This window comes from Tupaia chinensis, unplaced genomic scaffold, assembly GCF_000334495.1.
Source record: "Tupaia chinensis unplaced genomic scaffold, TupChi_1.0 Scaffold146445_1, whole genome shotgun sequence".
Taxonomy (NCBI): Eukaryota; Metazoa; Chordata; class Mammalia; order Scandentia; family Tupaiidae; genus Tupaia; species Tupaia belangeri.
The window spans coordinates 1,774,505-1,801,185 of NW_006206301.1; the positions used below are offsets into that span (position 1 = coordinate 1,774,505).

A 26,681-nucleotide genomic window follows, 5' to 3' on the forward strand; every position below is an offset into this window, starting at 1 on the left:
GCTGAAATTTAGTTCTCATCATGACATTCTCCATCTCCGGTCGAAAATCTGTGATGGTTGCCTATTACATGCTGAACGAAGGCTAAACCCCTTGGCGTGGCACTCCAGGCCATTCATGAGCTAATTCCCTTCTAGAATTGTCTCTTCTTTCTCATATATTTCCAGAGATGAATGCGCACATTAATGTTTAGGTGTTTGTTTGTTTGTTTTTGGATAAAGCCAGAACATTCAGCACTTTCTCAAATGAATATGAAATGTTGAAGGCTTCCTGGTCTTTGTTTCCACCTTCCCTTGCTACAGGGCTTCAGTCACCCCAGATTTTTCACTACTTTACTAAGGTCAGAATTGTTTACGATTTTCGTTATGGTGCTCACATTCTCTGGAATGCAAAAACCTCCAGCTTTGCTTATTGAAATTCTATCCAGTCTTCTAAGACATTTCAAATGGCTATATTCTTCAGAAAGTAGAAAAACGATTCTCCCATCAGAATTAATTAATCTCTACATTATGCCTCCTGACATCTTGGACTTTTATTTTCGTACTTTGACAGTTTGCATCATTTCTTCCCAGTACTTCACTCCTCCCAGCATCCACGCCCCAGCTGACATTGTAGTTTTTCTTTTGAGACTTAGAGTATCCTTTCCTCCCACTCTGATGTTGAACTTGGTATATGGGACTGGCTTCAACCAGTGACACTGGGCAGACAAAATGGTATACCCATTCTGCATCGAGGCTTCAAGGGGAACTGCAGATTCCTGGTTGCCCTTCTTATGCTTCTCCCACCACTATGAGGACAACACACCCTGGTTAGTTTGTTAATCCAAGGTGAAGGATAGTCATGTGGAAAACCTGAACCCAGTCTGCAGCCTGACACCTAGACCTGCCAAGGTCAGCCTAGATAAATGGACCCCAACCAACCTGCATGTGAATGAGTGTGAACACAAAACTGCTTATAATTCCTTGACTAGGGGGCGGTTTGCTACACAGCACTACTGTGCCAGCAACTAACTGACATAGTTTTCTTACAGTTTGTATTTTAGTTTCATATACACATGCCTGTTCTTTTCCCCAACTCTAAACTTCTGGTAGCAGGACCAATGCTATTTCCATCTTCGTGCTCTTTCGTGATTTAATCTGTTTCTTGCACAGGGTGAGAACTCTATATATTTTTTGTTTCAAATGGATAATAATTTACCAAGGCTTAAAATCAACAGAGGAAGTCATTAGTTAGTGACATCTTGATCACTATCAAAGACTACCTAGTGTGCTCCATGTGATCGGTACCAAAACAGTTTGACAAGCTTCTGGGAAATGCTTCCAGGAAAGATCAAAGTGACAATAAGTACTGATTAGTATACAAATAACTAGTAGTTACCAGCCAATAATGGCAGGGTTACTCTTTTCAAAATGTGACAGAGGTCAATTATCGCAAAGCTGCAAAAACTAGGACAAAGGAAGTACTCGCGTGCGAAGAGCAGATCTGGGGTCTTTCCTGTGTACTCTAACGGGCTTCTTGCTCCCGCAAATCTCCTTTGGGGGTATTTTCTTCCTTTTCACCAAGGATTTTGGCAGTCTCAGGGATGTTTAACATGGATGTTTGTCACTTTGTCACTCTGTTTTTAGGAAATGTGTTAGGAGCTGAGGATGGGTGGAAAACACGTCACTGCTTCATCTGCTAAAAGCAGGTTACAGAGCATGTGAGAAACGAGCACCCTCCACACTGAGGACTGGGCCCCTCTTCCAGCTCTGGTTGGTTTCCACATCACCAACTGGATATCATTTAGCTTACTAGAAATGGAAGGAACCCGAGATCGATGAAATGTAGTCATTGGTCTAATAGCCTGTACTCATTGTCTTATTTCACCCTTATAATCACATGAGAAAAATGAAGACCATCAAAGATGTTAATTCGTCCAAGGTCACACAGCTAATAAATGGCAAAGCCAGGATCTAAAGTCAAGTCTACCTGTCTGCCTCTGAGGTCTATACATTTCCCAGAACAGACTGCCCCCCACTGGAGATCCCTGCTATGTTCCTACATCCCTCAGATGTGACTCCTTGGACATCAGTCTCAGTCCAGGCTGAGCCCAAGGTTGACAAGTCCCCGATACAAAGAGATTTCTATTTCGGTGCCCATCTCCACTGGAAATAGCCCTAGAGCCTTTATCCCAACCACCAACCCATGCTGCTTTCTTTACTTTTCCTACTATTCTCAAGATTATACAGCTATGTTCATGCAGGTTATGAGACAACTTATGATTTTTCCTCATAAATGTTTATACATAGGCAATGCCAAAGTAGGAGGTGAATTTTCAAGACTAGTTTATAGGGCAGTCTCTGTTTTCTAGTCACAAGAACTTCTATATGAACCACTTCCTGTAAGGGGTTGGAACCAGCAGACAGTGTAATGGTTACATTGCTGGACTCCCATGTAGTCAACTGTGGTTCGAGTCCCAGACCTGGCAACATGAAACTCACCTTGGGTGCGTGTGTACGTGTGCCTAAAATTCCAAGAGGAGAATGGAGGAGAAGAGATTGTGGAGTGGCCATTTCCCTGGGGGGTGATTTCTTGCTTTCCATCTCTCTCTCTCTCTCTCTCTCTCTCTCTCTCTCTGTATGCATCCTATAGCAAAAATGTAGGAAAATGTAAAAATATATCAAAAAGGAAAGGGGTCATTCTTGGGCTACATATGGTCTTTTTCCATTTAATCTGTAGCGGTAGCAGCAGCAGCGGCAGTGGTAGCAGCAACAGGGGTCTAGGGTGTGGGATACACAGGAGATTAACAAAAATATCTTTCCTTCCCTTGAAGAGCAAAGCAAGATAAATAAATACTAACAAAAACTCTATTTCCACAGCTTCCATTTTCTCATCAGGAAGGAAAATCTCAAAGGCTGAAACCAAAGCCCAGTGGTCAGCCACGGCCATGTAGGTTAATCAGCAACTGCCCTTGCTTAGCCTCATCAATGTCAGTCCCACAGCCAGTCAATGAGGGAGCTAGTGAAGTCTCACCAGCCAGCCAGGCAGACGTCAGGTTCTTACTGCACATTGGCTCAACATCTAGGCCCAGTGTGTAGCACAATTCCCGGGGCACCATTCATATCGTGTGGTCGCCATCCTCCTGGTATCACTATTGCGCTGGATGGCAATTGTGGTTCAAGTGCTTACACCTTCTTCTAGACTAGACAGTCTTATGTTCACTACTCTGCTTCCAGAGTGTAACACAGAGTCTGGCCTGCAGTAGATGTCTGAACATAGATTTACGATTTACATGTTACATCTTGGGACCAGCAGTTAGCGTAATGGCTATGTCGCTGACTTCCCATGTAGCTGACCCTGGTTCGAGTCCTGGACCCAGTGACTTAAACTCATGCTGGGTGCGTGTGCATGCGTGCCCAAGCTCCTGAGAAGAGAATGGAGGAGATGGGATTGCAGTATGGCCATCCCCCTGGGGGGGGGGGGGATTTCTTGCTTTCTGTCTCTCTGTCTTTCTGGCGAGTGCATGTGCCCTACAGCAAAAACCTCTCAAAAAAAAAAAAAAACAAAAACAAAAAAAAAGGAGTGGAGACTTGGAAAGGAGAGGATATAAGTGATCACGGATGTTTTGCATTAGAAGTTGCACAGACATTTGTCTGTTTAAATATATCGATATGTATATTATTAACTGTACTCTGTGGTGAGCCTAAAGGTAATCTGAGAATTGTTTTCCAAAGGCATAATGAAAGGAGAGAAATTCATATTTGGTAAAAAGTGCTTACGACTTTTTAGTATCTACTTTTGCCATGTAGGAAGTAGTTTCTTATGCTTTTGTAACCAAACTCACTAAGCAGTTTTTGGAGACTAAATGTGCCCACCATTCCTGATTTATAGTTTTGGAACTATTGTTATTACTTAACATTTGTAATCCAGTGGAAGACCTCTTACCACACAGCTTATTAACAGTCAATCAAAAAAAATATTAAACTCCTAAAAATGTTATGTATGTGGCCCTCACACATTTTATTTTTAACTTGAAATCACAATGGAACCTAGGCCAAGATCTTAGAGTTGAGGGTTATTTATGAAGAGCATAAACTCGGAAGGCAGAACGCCTCACTGTCACCCATTAAGCCATGTAATCTTGAGCAAGTTACTTTCTCTATTTCCCTCATCTGAAAAGTGGGATGAAAAGATTTTTACCTCATGAGGTTTTCGTGAAGATTAACTAACCAATACAAACTTCTGGGACATGGAAACCTCTCAGTAAGTGTTAATTATAATTGCCTAAATGATTAACTGTATAAAATATGTAATTGTGATTTAAAGTAAAATGAAAATTTATAGTCATTTACTAAGCAAAAGGAAACCACAATTCTTAACATTTAAGTTTATCATAGTGCTTTAGCACTTAGTTTGTCAGCTTAAAGAAAGTTTTAAAACTACTTTTAAAAGTATATTTATTTCTTCCACAAAAATGAAACAAAACAAAACGGAGAGAGAGACACTCCCAATACATCTCTGTGCCACCATCACCCCAGGCTGGCCTGGATCATGAGCACATTCATATGCTCTATGTGCTCAGGGAGAGCCTGGGACCTGAACCCAGGGACCTTTTCCATGTGGGTCCAGTTGCATTACCACTGCAACACCACCCAGTCCCTGTCATCCATTTTGAAAGCAACTTGCCTTTTCCAAAGCAATAAATCTAGTTTTTGCAGAAATAATTCATTTTTACACTCCTCAATTTGTATGTACACTTTCTACAGAGTTTTGTCCCTATCAACTGAATGCTCTCACTCAATCAGAAAGGAATTTGCACATCACTGTTTACTGCGGCATTATTCACAATTTCTAAGACATAGAACCAACTCAAATGTCCACAGACAGATGCATGGACTGAAAAGGTATCGCAAATATACACTGTGGAATACTACTGAGCCGTAAAAAGCAAGACCCTGGCATTTGATAGAAAGTGGACCAACAAAGAAGATTTACTGCTAAGTGAAGCAAGCCGCACTTTGAAAGAGAGACATTGTATTTCCCCACTTAATATATACTGAAGGTCTGCACTCTATGGTGGAAACTGAAAGGCTGGAAAATATAAAAGCATGAAGAACAATTGTGGATACTAGAGACAGTGTGGGAGGAGGGTGGGAAATGGGGGAAGGGGAGAGGGATGAATCATGGGGAAAAATAAGCAAAACACTTAAGGGACACAAAAATGGAAAATTATCTGTTGATGATAATATGAATGATAATATCTTTTCTTTCTTTCTTTTTTTTTTGAGAGGTTTTTGCTATAGGGCACGTGTGCTCGCCAGAAAGACAGAGAGAGGCAGAGAGACAGAAAGCGAGAAATCACCCCCCAGGGGGGATGGCCATGCCGCAATCCCTTCTCCTCCATTCTCCTCTTGGGATCTTGGGCACGCACGCACATGTGCCTGACATGAGTTTAAGCCACCGGGTCTGGGACTCGAACTGCGGTCGGCTACATGAGAGTTCAGTGACATATTCATTACACTAACTGCTGGTCCCTATGTATGATAATATCTTTAACTGGACTAACACACAGTGTATTCATGCTGGGATAATTCATTTTACAGGCTGTATAATATACAGTGGTTGAATGTATAAAAAATAAATAAACTAAAAAATGTATTTATAATATGTTTTGTTTTAGGGAAGACTAGTAGGTTGATTTAAAGCATAAATATATTAGGCTAAAATTCTACAAAAAAGTGAATGGAAAATGAGTTAAAAAGAAAAGGAACCCTCCAGGTACAAAAGAACTTCCTTGTGCATTTTTAAAAGTGAAATATCGATCATGGAAGAAACAAATAAGCATAAAAATAATAAAATGGTGGTGGATATAAAATATCTATGGTATTTAAATTCCACTGAATACTTGTTTTTTTTGCCATAGGGCACATGCATGTGTCAAAGAGACAGAAAAATCACCCCCCAACTCTGAGAGGGATGGCCACACTGCAATCCCTTCTCCTCCATTCTTCTCTTGAGATTTTTGGGCACTACACAAATGTACCCAGCATGATTTTTCAAGCCACCGGGTCAGGATTTGCACCGTGGAGTCAGCCATATGGGATCCAGCACTTCAACTTCCATGCACCTCCTGGCCCTCCACTGGATACTTTATTTTTTTAAAGAATTATTTTATTTAGCTAACTTTATTATTTATTTATTTATTTATTAAATTTGACCAGAGAGGAGCAGAGTGTGTGGAGGGGCAAAGTAAATTGCCAGGTCCGGGACTCAAAATGCAGTTGGTGATGTGGGAGTCCAGTGCCCTTAACCACCATGCCATCTGCTGGCCCTATATTTTTAAAGTAATGTTAAAATTTTTCAATTAAAATACTTATATCGAAATCTTTGGAACTGTTTAGAACTTTAATATAAGACTTAAGATGTCAATATTAAAATGCTTGGGAGGGTACATAGTTTTCGAAATTCTTTTAGAGGATTCAAGAGAGAAAAGTTATGAAGACTACTCCTCTAGGGAGTAACCTATCACTGTCAGGTTAATCCAGAGAGTCTATTACTAGATATTCCATTGTTTTAACATTTCAAAAGCACATTATCATCATGATTCCACATGAAGGAGGGAAGGCTATTTGGTAGTGGCTCAAACATACCATTTAAATAAAATCACGCCATCCCAGACCTGAAAAATGTCCAAAGGCTCTCCACTGTTTATAGTTTAACTTCTCACGTCTAAGTGTGGTTTATAAAACCCTCCATGATCTGCTCTCTGTCTACTTTTAGAGCGACACCTCCCACCCTTTCACTTTAGTGCAAATGCTAAATCCTAGGACTCTAAGAATAAGACACGGTGTTGGTGTTACAAAGTGCTAGGGTGAGACATACATATTATTAACTATGAATTGTTGGGGTGCTTACGAATTTTATTAGAGGTTGCAGGGAACCTGTGACAGCAGGGTGGAAGAAGGGCTCTGGAGAAGGTGTCCTGGAAGAAAAGTGGGACCAGCAAAGATTTCTTTAGGTTACAATTGTCAGATACAAAACCAGGACACTCAGTTAGATCAGAACTTCAGGTGAACCATGAATTAAAATTTTATATAAATATATCCCATGCCATTTTGGGGACACACACTAAAATTTTGTCATCACTGTTTATGTGAAATTCAAATAGAACTATGAATCCTGCATATTTATTTCCTAAATTCAGCAACCCCACTTCAGGTATCTGGACTAGCTTAAGCATAAAAAGAATAGGGACAAGAAAACACAAAGAGAATAGCAAGTTCTCCCAGCGGCTGCAGCTTCAGGTGTATGGGGCATGGGGGACGGGGAAAAGAGGACATTTATGGGAGATACTGCCAGAGAGGTATTTGGGACCAAATCACAGAGGCTTTTGCATGATTTTGATTTTTCCGAGAACAGTACATGTCATCCTGTGAACTTAGGCACAGACAAGATCCTTTCTGAAATACAGAGTGTACATACACATTTTTATGGCACTAACTCATGTCTCCCTGGGGGTTTACCGTTAACACCGATGATATAGAGGTGTTCAAAAAGTCCGTGGGAAATGTTTATTATGAAAATACCATGCATAGATTTCAAATTTTTATTTATTTTGGACCCAAACAAACTCGTACTTTTACTCGTACTTTGAAGTCTCCTTGAATAGGAATGAGAAACACATCTAGTGCCATAGAAAGGTTAACCTTAAATGGAAAGAGATGTATTTTCTAAAAGTTAAATGTTTACATTTAAACAAGAATAGTAGTTAGCAATACTCAACATTAAATATTTTTCTAAACAAATATCTCATTGAGGTAGGGATTAACACACTAAATCTAAGATGAAACAAGCTAATGAATCTATAGCAGAGAAAGAAGCAATAAATTATGATCTTGTTTATACACTAAGTGATGATAAAAATACGATTTTAATCCATGTTTAGATAAAGAGCACAGAAAAACACTGAATTAAAGATATAAAATTAATGATTAAAAATGAACAAATTTATTATTTATCCTAACCAGTATGGAACCGCTTACTTTAAAACCAATCATTCAGATTAACAAGATAAAAACAAATTAGCATTTTTTCTCTACTGCATAAATATCAATATATGTGTTTTAAAGTAAGTTTGAAATTCAGCTCTGAAAATACAACTTTCACATAAATTTTTGTTAAAAAATTTAAGCATGGAGAAATGTTTTTTATCTGTGATAGTCCAAAAAAGGTATAAAAAGACATTTTTGGCAACTGAAAAAAACTTTTTTAAATTTTAGCTGTATGGTACATGTGCTAGCTGGAGAGAGAAAGATGAAGAGACAAAGAGGGGGAAAATAAGAAATCGCCCCCAAGGGGGATGGTTATGGCACAATCCCTTTGCCTCCATTCCTCTTTCAGCATTTTGGGCATGCATGCACATGTGCCCGGTGTGTTTTCCAAGCCACTGGGTCCAGGACTCGAATGACTCAGTTGGCCATGTGGCCACTTTAACCACTATGCCCCAGCCACTGTAACCACCATACACTGGCAGGCCCCAATTAAAGAAGTTTGAAGATAGAGTGGACGTTATTCAAAAGTGTGGTTCCTGGGACCAGCAGTTGGTGCAATGGCTATGTTGCTGGACTCCCATGTAGTCGACTGTGGTTTGAGTCCCGAACCCGGTGGCTTAAACTCACTCCGGGCACGTGTGCATATGTGCCCAAGATCCCGAGAGGAGAATGGAAGAGAAGGGATTGTGGTGTGGCCACCCCCCCTGGGGGGGTGATTCTCACTTTCTGTCTCTCCGTCTCTCCCTGTCTTTCTGGTGAGCGCACAAGCCCTATAGCAAAAACCTCTCCAAAAAAAAAAAAAAAAAAAAAGTGGTTCCTTAAGTTATTTTTATGTTGTGGGGTGTTATTATAAATGTGGCTAAGTTAAATATATAATAATTTCCTATTAGATGAAAAAAGTTGCAAAGTAGTATGAAACAAGGCTGTCCAAATCTTGGTAAATGCTGAAGTGGAGTGAAGGATATATGGGGGGGGCAGTCATACACACAATTCTATTTCAGTGTGTATCTGAAAATTTTCATAATATTTTGTAAGAAATAAAATAGGCCTTTTTCATGAGTGAATCATTTCCTTGAAAGTTCATCATATAATGCCTTTACATCTTCCTTCCAATTCATGTTTTTCAAAAAATCATATCTATGTATACATAGTTTAAAAATAAATATCTATGTGCACACATATCTTTTTACAATAGCTACTAAAGCAATTGAGCATGTATATCTTTCTTTTTTTTTTGAGAGGTTTTTGCTATAGGGCACATGCACTCACCAGAAAGACAGAGAGACAGAGAGAGAGAAAGTGAGAAATCACCCCCCAGGGGGGATGGCCATGCCATAATCCCTTCTCCTCCATTCTCCTCTCGGGATCTTGGGCATGCACGCACACGCGCCTGGCCTGAGTTTAAGCCACTGGGTCTGGGACTCGAACTGCAGTCGACATAGCCATTATGCTAACTGCTGGTCCCGAGCATGTATATCTTATAAATGATCACTTATTTATTGAGTACAATCTACAGACCCGGCACCGTACTTAATGATTATCTCGCAATGCTCATTTAATGTTTGCAGCACTCTTTTCTAGGCTTGATTATTTTATCCCCATTTTACAGATGGAGAAACTGACGCTCAGAGAGGTGACACAATTTTCACTATCATAAAGATAATACACATGTCTATTCTGGGACTCAAACACAGGCTGCCTGACTTTAACTGCTGCCTATACCACCAGGTAGACCATCAGAATATGAAGAAAGAAGTAGTTACAATGCAAACTAGAGTGAAAAGAAGGTGGAAAATTGCTCACACACATCTCCTTTGTCCTAGCCATGTAGCTTAGAGCCAGACTTGTGACCGATTCAGACCTAGCATTGGTTCAGTCATAGATCAAACTGTTGTTTTAAGTGGGAGACGGGGAGGACAAAGAAGAGAATCAAGAGAAGTCTCTCCTCATTGATAACAGCAGTTCTGCCACTGCATGTGTGTGTGTGTGTGTGTGTGTTTAATAACACAAAATAACCAAAATGCATAGTTTGCTTTTTTGTGTGTGCCTTCTAATGCCTGCTTATATTTTTCCAGGAGTTTGCTTCAGGTTTTAAATAATTCATCATGCAATGCCTCTTGTTTGGCGCAGGCAGGCAGGGGGTGGGTGGCGGGGGTAGCCAGGGAGAGAGGGAGGCTTGGAGGACGCTCATCATACAAGTGAGGAACTGGCACAGCTGCAACCCCGTGAGACCCCGCCCCGATGAGCTCATCCCCTGGCAGTGCAAATTAGGATGACATAATGTTTCTGGAGAGCTTCTTCCAGCCCACTGCAGCAGCACGCTTGCTTTTCCTGAGCACAGGAAAAATTAGCATCGGTATTTCTAGCTGCTCCTGAGGAAATGGCATTTTATTCAGGGGTGTCGTGGGAAACATAACACATCGCCTGCATTAGTATCAGCTCCGAGCAAAAGGAAAGTAGAGCTTATCAGTAAATAAGTCGCTGATTGCTGCACTTCTCAAACTAGGAAGGTAAACAGCATTCCTCAAAAACAGGGTCTGATTACAATAGCGTGCGATGTAGTCTCTGCATTTCTTCAAAGTTGTTCTAGCCCAGGAATATAAAAATAACAGCAATAATATTAAATGATAGTTATAATCATTGTCATGTACTTAGTTCTCATGTGCTGCTACAAACCATGCTAAGTATTTTATATGCATTATCTAATTTAACTCTCATGCTTTAATCTGTTTGTTACTAATAACGAACCGGAGTCTGGGTAATTTATAAGTAATAGAGGTTTATTTAGCTTATGGTTTTTGGAAACGCAAGGGCAAGGAGCTGCACTTGGTGAGGGTCTCCTTGCTAGAGAGATGGTGCAGTGATGACAAGGCAAGAGCGTGAGCAGATGGGAGTGCTCTCTTTGTGGCCACGTCTCTCTCCTTATAAGGAGACCCACAGGATTCAATCACAGGGGCCCACCCTGAGGACCTTAACCCTAATCGCCTCCCAAGGTCCTCACCTCCTGATCCAATAGTCAGATTAGGTTTTCACACTTTTACAACTGAGTCTCATCACATTTATGTTTGAGGACACATTCAACCCCACAAAGTACGCACCGCTACCTCCACTTACATACACACTTCAGAAATGAGGAAGTGAGGCCCAGAGAGGTAGGTAATTTATGTAACGTCAGACAGCAACAATAGGCAAAGCCAAATGGGCTTTGGTCCAAAGTGCGTAATATGGATTATTCCTGTATTATATTACTCTGTAGGCCATGGTACGGCTCCAATGGATGCATGGAATGCATCCAATTCAACATGGGATGCATAGCAACTCAAAACAAAATATAGACAAGAAGACTGATCAACACATCACAGATAATCAAAGCTGGAATATCTTTTATTTATGGTTTATCTGACTTCATTAGACACCCTATTTTGTAAAATGGTGGGGGGAGGAAGAGTAGTATTAATTAAGGGTCAACTTGGGTTAGTCTTTGGCTTTCTGATTACCCATATGGCCAATTGTGTAGTTTGAATCCTGGACCTCTGGAGGCTTGAAAAATGTACTGGGTGCATGTGTATGGAAATGGAGGGGAAAGGATTACGGCATGGCCATTCTTGTGGTGGGTACTTTCTCCCTCTCTTTCTCTTTCTCTGGCCAGTACATGTGCCCTCTGGCAAATTAAGAAACAAAAATGGAACTCACAAACCTAATAGTGAACCGTGAGCTAGGCATTTTGCCAGGCTGACTACATGGCTCAATTGTTTAGCATGGTAACTCATGCTGTAGTTGTCATTGTCCCGCATCTAGCGATGACAAAGCAGAGGACTGAAGTAACCTGTCTGAAGACTCAGAGTAGCTGGGCAGCTCGGGATTTGCAGCCAGGCCTGTTTATTCCTGAAGCAGTGTGCTATGGTAAAACATGCACAGATTTTGCAGTTACAAGACCCAGATTTGAACTATGGCTCTCACGCTCACTTTGTACCCTGAATAAACTATTCATCCCTCTGAATCCCAGCTTCCTCCTCTCAGAAGTGGGAATGATGCTTCAAAGAATGTAGTGAGGAAAAAAGTAACTGGGAAAATACATACGAAGCCCCGCCCCCATGACAAGACCTAGCAATAAGAGGTGGTCCCTAAATGTTTTCCTTCCCAGGAATGGCAACCATCTTTGTGAGGCTACTTAAAGGAACATGAGGGACCAGACAGACCTGCAGTTTTCATCACGCCCTCCTCTGCCCTCTCAAATAACTTCCATTGAACTATTTGACCCAGGACTTGAGGAAAAAGATAAGTGAATAAAGGGAGGGAAAGAAAGGATGGGAAGAAAAATGGAACAGAAGATGATGAAAGACAGTCAGGAGAGAATAAAAAAGGATGGAAAAGGGGGCTGAAAATGATTGAAAGACCAAGTGGCATAACGGGTGTAGAGGGGGTGGGTACTCCAGAGTCAGAAAGATCTGGATTTGGGCACAACTTCTACCACAAAAGGTAGGTGGCATGGGGCAACATAATCAACTTCTTTGAACCTCAGTGTTCTTTTTTTTTTTTTCCCTCCTCCTCCTTCTTTTTTTAATATGTTAATTTGTTTCTTCCAAGAGAAAGAGAATAATCAACTGCTTTGAGCCTCAGTGTTCTTTTTTTTTTTTTTTCCCTCCTCCTCCTTCTTTTTTTAATATGTTAATTTGTTTCTTCCAAGAGAAAGAGAAAAAGAGAGAGAGGGGCTTCCTAAGCAAGGTCGCCATACTGTGATCCACCTCCAGTCGCACTTAGCCTGGATAATTTGCATATATGTGCTCAGTGTGTTCACGGACTTCCCAGGATGCAAACCCAAGACCCGCATGGATCTGGTCATGCTACCACTGCGTTACCACCTGGCCTTGAGTCTCAGTTTTCTTAGTTCAAAAAAATGGGGGTGACGATCTATTCCTCATAGTGTCATTATGTGGTTCAAGTAAGATAATGTGCAGTTCTGAACCTGGTGTCTGGGGCGCAGTAGGAGCTCAGCGGAAGGTGGGGTATGAGGAAGAAGGACAGGGAGCTCGAATCCCTCCACGGCACCTGGAACCCCCTTCTTGGATCACAGAGTCACTCCAGCTCACTGACTTATGTCAGTCAATCGCTATGGATTTTGGGGGAAGATTTTCCAACAACGTTGGTTGCAGGTCTTGGGAAGTGCAGTCTGATTGTAGGTAACAGGGCACTTGAACTCAGCTAGTGTGTGGAGAGAAATGCATGCATGGAACTGGTTCCATGGCACAGTAGTAATGTTCTGCTTAAGAGAAGCCAGATCCGACGTGGTGTGGTTCAGAGCCCTGACCCAGTCAGCCGGAAACACCTGGGCATGCATGCATGTGTCCACGATCCCACAGGCTAGAGGACTGAGGAAGGGGGTTGTGGTGTGACCAGACTCTGCTGAGGGTGCCTCTCTCTCTTTATGTCTGTCTCTTACTGTCGTGTGTGTGTGTGTGTGTGTGTGTGTGTGTGTGCACGCCCACACATACTCTATCATAAATAGAGAAAAATAAAATACAGCCATGGCTCTGGGGGATTCCAAATGGAGACAGAATCTATTCTCCACATGTAAGATTTCATTAAGGCTGGGCTGATTAGACATAATGAAATCTCACCCATGGAAAATAGAATTCGATTACTGCTGGAACCCCCTCTGGGCCAGGATCAAGTTCTGGTCAGGCTTATCACTGAGAATCACCTGGATGACAGCTTCTTATGTGTGCCTGCTATCTCAAACACCTGTTAAACAATCAGGGAGCTTACTATTACAGACACCAAAATCGGTGCCATAGGATGGCAGAAACAGAACACACCTGGGGAGAAGGCACAGCAACACCAAGAACGGCCCTTCAAGCTTCAGTCACATGACAAGAAAGTAGATTGCTAAGTGAAACTCCTGGGAAACCATTTCTTCTTTTATAGTTAAAAGAGAAACACATATAGGTCCAGAAAACCTTGTTTGCATGTTCCAGGACTGTTTTGGAAATCACTGCATCTTGGCTTAGCAAGCCTTCGCACATAGTTGCGGATTTAGCTAATATGGTCCCATGTGATAAAGAGTAATAATTACCAACAATAACAATGCATTTTAATTTCTAGGAAAGAGATTAGTTTTTTTTTTCCCTCTCTAACTATAGGAGCATCTCTTTCCTTACTTTTAAAAACTGCATCTATGGGACCAGCGGTTGGCGTAATGGCTATGTCACTGGACTCCCATATAGTCTACTGAGGTTTGAGTCCCAGACCCAGTGGCTTAAACTCACACCAGGCACATGCGGGTGCGTGCCCAAGATCCCAAGAGGAGAATGGACGAGAAGGGATTGCGGTATGGCCATCCCCCATGGGGTGGTGGTGGTGATTTCTCACTGTCTGTCTCTATCTTTCTGGTGAACGCACACACCCTATAGCAAAAACCTCTCCAAAAAGAAAAGAAAGAAAGATATTGATGGGATTTCAGTACTTAAAGAACATCATGAATTTCAACTATCACTGCTTTTTATGTAGGGAAGTAGCAGTTAGTAATAACTGAAGGCTAGATAGCAGAACACCGTCCAGGTATCTCGAGTTTTATTTTCTGTTACAATGTACATTTTCCCTTTTCATAGTGCTTCAGGTTGACTGAAAGGTTAGTTACCAAGGCCAAAAAACAATTGAGCATGAAACAAACAATGCAAAATTTTCACATTACATCAAATCAAGGCAGGGCATTTCCAAAATCATAAAATGAACAGCCCTGTTCAAAACAATAGAGCCACTCCTCACTTAATGACCTACTCATTTAACAGCAGCTCGGACCTCCACTAGGTCTGCAGCTTGGGGAATCCCTGTTCTCAGTCTTTGTCTGGTTCCCCTAGTCAGTTAGCATTCACTACACAAACATTAACAATTATGCAAGACTACACATTTGTTAATAAATTTGTTCTTTATTGTGCACTCATAGTAGTATTCAGAATACATAAAAATGACTACACTGAGAGAGAATGAGAAAGCATCCCATAATCCCTTCTTCTCCATTCTTCTCTTGGGATTTTGGGCACACAGGCACAGAGATTCAACATGCTTTTCAAGCTTCCAGGTCCAGAACACAAACCTCACGGTCTGCCATCTTGAATTTAGCTGCCTTCATCTCCATGACACCAGCTGACCCAACTGGATGTTTTTTTTGCGTGGATAGAATTACATTATTCTAATATGTGTCATGTGATATCTACTGGAAAATATTGGGTTGTTGGGAAAGTCATGACACATTTTTGCATAGAAAAACAGAGAAAAATACATCATGTATTTTTCCCATGTTTGCACAGAAAAATATGTCGGGATGACCTAATACATATTCTATGGCTCCAGAACATATTACATGTCATCTGCCTTTAACTTACTGACCAATTCATTTAATGACCTAGCTGTATGAATGGAACTCAGTCAATGAGGAGTGCCCATAATAGCACCTTTAATATGAGGCAAAAAATATTAAACAATGACCAAGTGTATGCGTGTCTAGTGTTAAAGAAACTATGGTGTTTCACTATCTTTTATCCTGCTTGGAATTCATGGCTTCTTGAACATATGCCTTGATATCTTTCACTGGTTTTAGAGAGTAACAGTCATTATCTCTTTAGATAATGCTTCTGCCTTAAGCTCTCTCTCTTCTCTCCTGAAAATCCCATTACATACTACATTCCTTCTTTTATTTATTGAGGGGTGTACCTGCCACTTGGAGCTGGTCCTCAGTCCAAAACATATCCATGAAGCGGAGAATCTACATCCAATTAGTCATCAAACATTTTTGCATAGAAAAACAGAGAAAAATACATCATGTATTTTTCCCATGTTTGCACAGAAAAATATGTCGGGATGACCTAATACATATTCTATGGCTCCAGAACATATTACATGTCATCTGCCTTTAACTTACTGACCAATTCATTTAATGACCTAGCTGTATGAATGGAACTCAGTCAATGAGGAGTGCCCATAATAGCACCTTTAATATGAGGCAAAAAATATTAAACAATGACCAAGTGTATGCGTGTCTAGTGTTAAAGAAACTATGGTGTTTCACTATCTTTTATCCTGCTTGGAATTCATGGCTTCTTGAACATATGCCTTGATATCTTTCACTGGTTTTAGAGAGTAACAGTCATTATCTCTTTAGATAATGCTTCTGCCTTAAGCTCTCTCTCTTCTCTCCTGAAAATCCCATTACATACTACATTCCTTCTTTTATTTATTGAGGGGTGTACCTGCCACTTGGAGCTGGTCCTCAGTCCAAAACATATCCATGAAGCGGAGAATCTACATCCAATTAGTCATCAAACATTTTACTGTTCTCTGCAAGGTCTCAGAATTGTCTATCCCTCTAATGTTTTACTTTTTCAAAACCGTTGTGCTAATTGCTTACTCTTCCCCTCCTCCCCTCTGTTTACATTTCCCCAGTTTCAGTTTACTACAGAATTGCTAGTTGTTACTGGGTCTTCAGCATGACTGTCAAGGCTTCAACACTGTCCGGACCTCATCTACTTATTCAAAATCACTTCCCATTACTTTTCAAATAAACCTCATTTTTTATAAGTCAGTCATATCATCACCCCCTACATAATGCTTATTTTTGCTTGTGTGATTTTCTTCCAACTTAGGTATTCTCTTTTATCCTTACTTATTGTATATTTATACTATACCCATGATTTGGTCATCAAACACCAGAAGATGTTAAACTCTATTTATGAAGCCCAAATGGTACTTTCTACCTATCTTCTTTGTTAAACTTAATCCATGCTTGTCATTCTTTTCCTTGAAATTATATTTTACTCATGATTTAAAATGCAAAAGTTCAAATTATATTCTATAATAACTTTAATTTTATGAATGACGTTGCAAACCTGCTGAGCCAGGGCAGAATCTTAGGAATCATTTGAAAGTGCCACACACAAAATCCAAGTTCAATAAATGTATTTAAAACATATTCAACTTTGGGACCAGCAGTTAGCATAATGGCTATGTCGCTGAACTCCCCCATAGTGCACCATGGTTCGAGTCCCGGACCTGGTGGCTTAAACTCACATCGGGCACGTGTACGTGTGTGTCCAAGGTCCCGAGGAGAATGGAGGAGAAGGGATTGCTGCGTGGCCATCCCCCCGGGGGATGTGTGTGATTTTTCACTTTCTGTCTCTCTGGCAAGTGCATGCACCCTATAGCAAAAACCTCTCAAAAAAAAAAAATATATATATATACATATTTAACGTAGTGTCCAAACCTAAGTAAAGGCATTTCACTGGACAACGATGTGCTGGCTTAGTCCAGGCATTCCTATTTATGTTATCCCTGGGTTGTCCAGCAGACAAAATAGAAAAGTCAAAATCCCTTTTGTTAGCGACCTTGCTGCTGGCCACAACATGTGGATTAGTTTCTTCCTTGGGCGATGCAAGGAGATGACATGATAAACTCACTACATTCATTATTGGTTGTTTATTTCATGGCTCCATATTTTCAGTAAAAAATATGCAGACTTTTTTTGGAAAAATAATATTTTAAAGAATTGGTGATTTATTTTTTCCTAGAAGCCGTTAGCAGATAATTCTGTTAGACTCATATGCAGCAAATGCTGCTTTGGGACTTGTGCTTGACAAACAAGCGAGAAAATATAAACAGGAAGGAAGGAATTCCAGTTTAGCATATTAACCAAGCAAAACCTTGAGTATGCTTTGGATATCTTCTACAAATAGCCTGCTTTGCTCCTCCCGCGTCAATAGAATTATCCTGTGGTTTCGCAGCCTACAGTTGTTAAATCCCTCTAGTTAAAGATTGCTTCGTTCTCTTCAAAAGAGGCTATATAATCACATGCTATTTCAGTGGACAGTTTTTGAATCTCTTTTCTGCAACACATTTTCCTCAATGCATAAAGCTTGGTTCATTCATCATATTTTGATGAACTAGTGAGGAATAACAATTTCTGCTCTTAAGCGCAGATGCCTTAGCATTTTTGTAGCCCATATTAAATGTTACTGTTTTTAGAGCAATGGTCCTTCACTCTGGCTGCCCGTGAAAATGACTAAGGGAACTCTTTTTTAAATTTTCTAACAAAAGTTTACAGATACAAATGAATGATAAAGTACAATTTCACAAAAAGTTGTAAACATTTTGCATACTAGTTTTTTTTTTTCTGTTAGGCAAAGTCCTCCTTGTTTTAGAATTATTTACTTAATTTGATTTACTATCATTGCCTTTTTAAAAAATTTGCTATAGAGCACATGCGCTCATGAGAGATACAGAGAGAGAGAGAGAGAGATAGTGAGAGAGAGAGAAAGTGCAAAAGCAAGCCACCAGGTCCAGGACTCAAACCATGGTTGACCATATGGGAGTTCAACACCTTAACCACCATACCACCTGCCGGCCCTTCAAAGTGCTTTCTTTTTATTTTAGAAAGAGAGATTTTTGCTATAGGGCATGTGTGCTTGCCAGAGAGATGAGAGAGACAGCAAGATAGAAAGCAAGAAGTCATTCCTGTGGGAGGATGGCCTTGCTGCAGTCCCTTCTCCATACTCCTCTTGGAATTTGGGGCATGGATGCACAAGCTCAGTGTGAGTTTCAAGCCACTAGGTCCAAGAATTGAACCACAATGTGGCCATGTGGGAGTCTAACGATGTCACCAATATGCCATATACTGGTCCCCAAAGTGCTCTTTTGATGACAGAAAAATTAATAGATTAATACTATTGTGAACTTCCGGACAATACAAAAAAAAAAAGGTTTTGATTTGTTTTTCTCTTATAAATGTAAGTTTAGCATTTATAGCCTTCAAAAATGATTTGCATTTGCAATTTCATAACTGTCCTAGTATTTTTTCTTTTTTTTTTTTTTCTTGAACCCACTATCATTTTTTTCTTATCCAGCAGACGCTCAGATGGCTCAAATAGACGTGACACACTTTGAACACCCTGTTCCCCTTGAGGTCAGAGTAAAGTCATGGGGAGTCAGTTAATCAGCCTAACCTAGGCATCCCTTCCCCCCACCCCCGCCATATTTGTTGTGTAGGTGGACACATGGAAGCTGCCCAAAGGGAAAGGTTAGCTCCTGGTAGGTGTAGAATGTTACCAAACTCAGGCAGGCTTATCAAAGACTCCCTAGAGAAGACTGGCAGATCACTGACTAATTAGCAAGGAAAAGACCTTCCTTCTCTTCAGCCCTCTAGCAAGAAAGTAGGCTTGGAAGCCACTCTGGTTTCTCTCTCCTTGCCTCCATCTATAGTTAGGAGACTCCAGTTCCAGATCCCTACTCAGAGACTCCAAGGAACTGAACAATAGGAGAACTAGCAGCTTAGGCGATTTATTGGGTCGTTGGAAAAGTCATGACATATTTTTTTTCTATGCAAAAATACATCATGACTTTTCCAACGACCCAATATAAATATGCTTAAGGATGTGTCTATGTAACCTTCATGTGTATGAACTAAAATGTCATCTAGGAAGGGAAAAGCACGTGCTTGGGGATGTTCTCGAAAGCCAGTAGGTTTCAGGGCTGACCTAGGGTTTCTCCCAGCTGTCTGATGCCATCCGGCTCACCCTCCATTCTGGCTGATCTCAGAGGCTTCTGGTGGCTCAGCACAGTGCAGTGAGCTCACAGATGCCCGGAGTCTCCATCCCCATCACCAGCCCAGCAAGCTGGGACTATGCCCAGTGAACTAGGGTTTGAATCCTCACTTTGCCACCTACTACCCATGGGATCTTCCACTAGTCAATCAATCCTTGTGTCTTGAGACCAGCAGTTAGCGTAATGGCTATATCACTGGACTCCCATGTAGTGGACCGCGGTTCGAGTCCCGCACCTGGTGGCTTAAACTCACGCTGGGCGCGTGTGCGTGCATGCCCAAGATCCCGAGAGGAAATCTTGGCCATCCCCGCTGGGGGGTGATTTCTCGCTTTCTGTCTCTCTGTCTCTGTCTGGCGAGTGTACACGCTCTATAGCAAAAAAACCTCTCCAAAAAAAAGAAAAACAAAATCCTTGTGTCTCAATTCCTCATGTGTAACTTGGAGATACAGATACCTAACTTTTTGGGGTCTCTGTGCGAATTAAGTGAGAAGTGAATGCTTCCTCTAGTGACTAACTCAGTAAGTGCTGGCTTTTACAATGATCAAAATTTCCCTTTCCGATGATCCCAAGACTTAAACATAGTGAAATGTGGCTGTAAATTAAGAATAAAAAAACTTTTCTTTCTTTCTTTTTTTTCTGTTTTAGAGACAGGGTATTGCCATATCACAATTCTACTGCCTCAGCCTCCCAGCTGGGATTATGGGAGCATACCATTGTGCCAGACTTTAGCGTGGACTGGGAATCAAACCCAGGCTGCTTACATGATCCTAGTCTGCAAAGCACAGCATCTTAGCACATGTGACTGGGCCCTTAAATGTTTTTATGTCAAGGTCCCGTTGCTGTGGTGCAGTGGGTAGGCAACCACTTTGCAAGGCTGGAGCCACCTGAAAGATCACAGGTCCCAGGATGACCTAAAATGCACTGGGGGAGTCATGGCATTAGGAAACCCTGTGAAAGGTTCTTGTTCCTCTCTAAAAAACAAACAAACAAACAAACAAACACAAAAAAAAACCCCAAAACTTATTTATTTATTTACTTAAATGGCAAAACCCAGTGAGTGTCTTCCAGGCTGTAAGATAGGAAGATTTCTCTAAACTTGGAATACGGCTAGTCTGAATCAAAATGCACTGTCAGTATGAAATCAACACCAGATTTCAAAGGTTTATTTGAAAAAAAGAATCTAAAATACATCATTAACATTTAAACAATATTGATTACATCTTAAAATGATAATACTTTAGCCACATTTTCTTTTCATTTTTGACACAGCTACTAGAAAACTTAAAAGTATATGCATCTCACAGTGTATGTTTGAACAGCACTGTCCTAGAACGCTGGAGCAGCACCGAAGGAAGTACTTCAGTGAATTACACCCTAGGCCCCCAAAAGAGTTAATGCATCTCCCAGAGGTACTATTTGAAAGTAACTCAATCACAAGGGAACACCAGAGGAAATATGTCACAAACTGCTAATCACATCATTAAGTACAATCTCCCTTGTTGCAGAGTGCAATCATTTATAAGAGCAAAGAGCTCAGGGACTTTCATTGAATCACGGAAAATTTCATATATCCATTCAAGAAATCTTGTCATCCCTGCTAAATCTGTCATGATCTAATCTGGCTGCAATTCACTGTGTGACATTTTTATCACAATTCACAAATGCACTCAACTGGCACAAACATACTAATTTATGCACAGAGCCAGAGAAAGGGTAATCTTTGCACAAAATAATGTGCTTACCTAATGGACTGTCCCTTTTACCTTTGGGGAGTCCAGAGGTAATGAGAAGATACACAAAACTAACCAATATGAAACGTTCAAGTAGCTAATTACAGGGTTTATTTAAACTAGAAGACAAACAGATGAACCCTTATTTTTTATTGCTCTTCAAAGCTCAGTAGCTCCTTAATTTTTACTTATTCCCTTGTAGCAGTAAATAATTATAAACATCAAAATAATACTAAACAAGCAAACAACAAACAACACTTATAGGCACTGTTAATTCTACTTAACAACAACTATGGTCAATAGTAAGTCATACAATATAGCTAGATGATGTAGAACACTACACCATCTCGGTATACGTACACTATAATGTTCACACTATGATGGAATTGACTAAACATATTTTCTACAGAATATATGCCTATCGTTATGCAATGGATAACTGTGTATACATATTCATTAATTTTGTCTGTTTTATTTCCTCAACTGTCGTCTGAATAAATATACCTAAATAAAAAAACAAAAAACAAAAAAACTATGGTTAATCATTTAGAAAAACGTTAAAAATTTGAATGCTCAACTTTTTAAGTGTGTAAGTTTAGAATTAAAAATGTTTTAGGAGGACATCCTCCACCTCTATTCCTACAGCATCCTACAGGATGCATTTTAATGCCTTACTTTGCACTTAAGTATGACTTAACTATAGGTATTATCATCTCAATATGCTTGATACAAAGAATTTCACATTTCCAAATTCATTATTCAGGAACTAAATAAATGCACTTTTTAAAAAAAGATCCTACATTATAAATTTTTGAAGGTAGCTCCTAGTTCTGAAATGTTATTACCTACTGTCTTAAGCTTTTAAGATAGTCAGAAAAAAAAAAAAAAAGGAGAAATTTCAATTCAAGGGCTTCCCAGGCACAGGGGGAAATGCCTTAATTTTGGATGGTATGACTTAGCTGCAATAATACAGCTAAGTCTCAGCACTAGAAACATTCTGTAAAGAGAATTTTTTTTTTTTTGAGAGGTTTTTGCTATAGGGCGTGTGCTTGCCAGAAAGACATAGAGAGACAGACAGAAAGTGAGAAATCACCCCCCAGGGGCATGGACACACGACAATCCCTTCTCCTCCATTCTCCTTTCGGGATCTTGGGCACACACACATACACACCTGGTATGATTTTAAGCCACTGGGCCCAGGACTCAAACCACAGTGGACTACATGGGAGTCCAGTGACATAGCCATTACGCCACCTGCTGGTCCCTCTATAGAGGGAAATTTAAGTATGAGTGTCAATGACATCTTCTGGGAGAAATAACTTTAATAGTGTGCAGTATCTTAACAGCCTGATCATTCACCTGCACCAAAGTTTTAAATAGGGATACACTTTAAATGTATAAAATAATAGAATACTTTATAAAACCTATCATAAACTTTGCTACAATAGAAAGCATGCATATAATAATATGAGATTATTATTCTTAAGTGTGCACATTAACAAATTAATTTGCAATTCCTTTTATAATTTTGGATGTACTCTCACATCTTAAAATAGCAGTAAATGTACATGAATATGACCAAATTCCACATATCGGATTGCAGCTGCAGAAACATTGTACTTGAAAATGCAGTGGAACACAAGCTCAGTACCAAATAGATTCTAAAGACAGAGCGTACAAAACAAGAATGAGCAGGGCCTTCGGAAAGATAAGGAAAACATCAAAATCTCCTCAAGTACTCTTAGCTGATTAAATATATTTCTGTCAAGGGAAAGCAGATTTAATTTTCTAGTACAACTCAGACTTTCTCACAACTCAGACTTTCTCAGGACTGTTGTGAGGACTGTGAAACAGTAAGATCACTTTTTATAAAATTAAACAAATAGCTACTCTACAGCTCTAGGTATTTACTCAAGAGAAATGTAACCACAGACAAGAATGTTCCCAGGACTGTTGTGAAGATTAAATGTGATCATGATTATAGAAATGGCTCGCTCAGAGTTGGGCATGTGGGAGGAGCTTATTAAATGATATATTTGATCTATTTTCATGGTTTTAGATGTAGCACGAAGACTGCAGGGATTCAACAGTGCAGACCTGGGTTTATGTACTTGCTATGGTTTGAATGTATCCCCCAAATTTCATGTGTTGAAAATGTAATTTCCCATGCCACAGTGTTGGGAGGTGGTGCCTAGTAAGAGATGACAGTAATGGATTAACGTTAACTCAGAAGTAGGTTAGTTATCACAAGAGCAGGTTTGCTATGAAAGGGATTCTGCCCATGTTGCTTTCTCTCTGTCTCGTGTGCTTGCTTCTGCTCTCAGCACACTGGCCATAGGATGACCCTTACTAGATGATGGCGCTGTGTTCTTTGACTTCCAGTCTCCAGAGGCAGGAGTTAAATCAATCTCTATTCTTCATAAATTACCTAGTGTGTGGTAATTTAATAATTCAGTTACAGGGACCAGCAGCTGGCATAATGGCTATGTCACTGGACTCCCATGTAGTTGACTGCAGTTCGAGTCCCAGACCCAGTGGCTTAAACTCATGCCAGGCGTACATGTGTGTGTGCCCAAGATCCTGAGAGGAGAATGGAGGAGAAGGGATTGTTGCGTGGCCATCCTCCCTGGAGGGTGGTTTCTTGTTTTCTGTCTCTCTGTCTCTATAGCAAGTGCACATGCCTTATAGCAAAATCTTCTCCCAAAATAAATAAATAAATAAAAATAATAAGTCAGTTACAGTAACAGAAAATTGACTAAACAGTTCTGGCTCTACTCCTTGCCTATTTTATTCATACAACATTTTTGAGACCTATTCATCTATGACATATTGAGGATACTATACTGAATGTAATGGTCCATGTCTTTACTCTCTGCATGTTGGGGATACTACACTGAATGTAATGGTCCATGTCTTTACTTTTTCTATACTGAACATGATGGTCCATGTTTCTACTCTCTCTTTGTTGGGAATCCTGTACTGAATGTAATGGCTCATATATTTATTCTCACGGGAGTTACATCCTAGTGCCTTGGATAAGATGTTTAAGTTCACTTAATATCAGTTTTTGCCTCCCTAGTTCAAGTCAACTTAGCACCTTCAATATGCTGGGTATTATACTAAATCTGGGAGCACAAAAACCAACCAGATAGTACCTGTGCTTTCAAGTTCTTTAAGCATCCAGTGAGGTCAACAGACAGTGAAACAGGCAAATCAGGTCCTATGAGGAGAAAGACCCAGTACCAGGGGCCGCACTGAACCCAGTCCCGAGTAGCAAGGAGACTGTTTGGAGCAGAGAATCAGAAGGCTTCCTAAAGGAACAGCATTTAAATACAATCTTCAGAGTAAACCAGACTAAAGATACTCACAAATTATTGTTTATAAGGTAAAATGAAAATTGAGTTGTGAAGATACTGACCAGTCCATAAAGTTCTTTCTAAACTTTAAAGTTCTATATAAAGCAAGCAGTGCCATTTCCATTTTTAGGACAATAGAATTACGTTAGAAAATCACTGCATAGTCCTGAATCCAGTTTATACTGTCTTTTACAATATGTTGTCTTCCTAACACATGTGCTTAATCTGGGCTTTCCACATCTGTTTCCTCAATCCCGGCACTTCTAGCGTTCTGCCTGAAGAAACTGGGTAATTGAATAAATTGTTTTTAATCATATGGGGCCAATTCTGACTTCTAGTCAAGTTTCTGGGATTTGCTAAATTCACAGTTTGTGGTATAGCTGCGTGGTAAGCCACACTGGCCTCAAAGTACAGAATAGGCCTTCCAAATAACCAAGATTTTTACTATTCTGAAACCCATCATGCACTGCATGCTTTTTTTCAACTTAATTGGAAAGTTCTGTTTACTGGACTGGAATATAGTTTGTACCATAAATAACCAGAACTATAAAGTGGTACAGTAAACACTAGCTCTGCTAAAAAACTTCTGATTGGCATTTGCTGTTTTATTTTATATGCTATACAAACTTCTGGAAAAAAAAATGAAAGCAGGAAGTGGGACTGGGGCAAAGGTTTAGAAAATTACTTTTTCTTAATACTGTGGCATTAAAATGAAGTTGGATAAAGGACGTAACGAGAGAAATACAGACTACATCCAGTACGTCCTTGTTCCATGGTACGCACCTAGCCTGAGTAAAGACCTTCATGATGCTTCAGCATTTATGATGAAAGCCACACCAAATGCCAGGATTTTGAACTCTTGAGTAGGGTTTTTTTTCTTTTTTTAAGTTTCTTTCTTATTTCCTTCAAAGAGGGAGAGACATACCCCATAAGGGTATGCCATGATCCACCCCTAGCTCCAACTAGCTGAGATCCTGGGTGTGTGTATGCACCTGGAATGTTCAGGGAGACCTCAGGATATAAACCTGGGCCCTTCCCACATGGCGCCAGTATTGCAGAGTGTTGGAGTACTGCTGTGCCACTGGCTGGCTCCCATTGAATTAGATTTTGAAAACTGTTTAAAGTACTTCATTTTCTTCTTGGAAAGCTGCAATAGTTGTTAAATAGACCAATATGCTTATTAATGGTAAGGGTTTATGCAAATGCTATACTTGGTATTGGGGCCAGCAAGTTACCATCTGGTGGTTAAAGATGTTGGACTCCCACATGGCCTACAGCGGTCGAGTCCCAGACCTGGAGGCTTGCTTTCTCACTTTCTCTCTCTCCCTGCCTCTCTCTCTTGAGTGCATGTGCCTTAGTAAAAATGTAATAAAAATAAATAAATAATTCTTAAAAAAGAAAAGAAAAAAGAAGAAACATCTGTATTATAGTCAGATATTAGAGATATTTCCTGGTTTGTCAAAAAAGAGATGTTGTGATATATAGAGATGACCTTTCCAAAACTAATATCAAGTACATACCAGAACAAAATCACTGCTAGCTCTAATAAACATGTGCCCATGTAGTCTAATGGAGCCCTTTCTCCAACATGGACATGCTCGAGGGCCTTCCCTCATGAACAGGGGAAACGTGTATGGTGAAGTAATCCCTTAAAAGAAGAAGTTGACCAGCAATAGAAGGCAGTTGCCCGAGTGCTCGAGGTGTCTGGGGTAAGGTTTCTTTCTTTTTTTTTCTTTCATTTATTTATTTTTACATTTTTCCACAAACATTTACTTTACATAGCAAAAAATTTTAGTTCATACTCCATAGTTCTTGACAGTTTACAACCTTCAAAATTTCAAAATACTGAATTTTAAAGATAATGTTCAAAATATTTCTTATACTTTTGTATAATTTTATGACTCTATAACAACAGAAGCAGTATGGTTTTAAATTTTTTTTTTTTTTTTTGAGTGCAAACACTGTGGATATATTAAAT

The 26,681-nt window shown here is 40.0% G+C and overlaps 1 protein-coding gene across 1 annotated transcript in view; it reads right to left on the bottom strand.

Moving 5' to 3' along the window:
• ZNF704 (zinc finger protein 704) overlaps nt 1-26,681 on the bottom strand; it is a 198,187-nt gene that overhangs the window by 95,446 nt on the left and 76,060 nt on the right. The window lies entirely within an intron of this gene.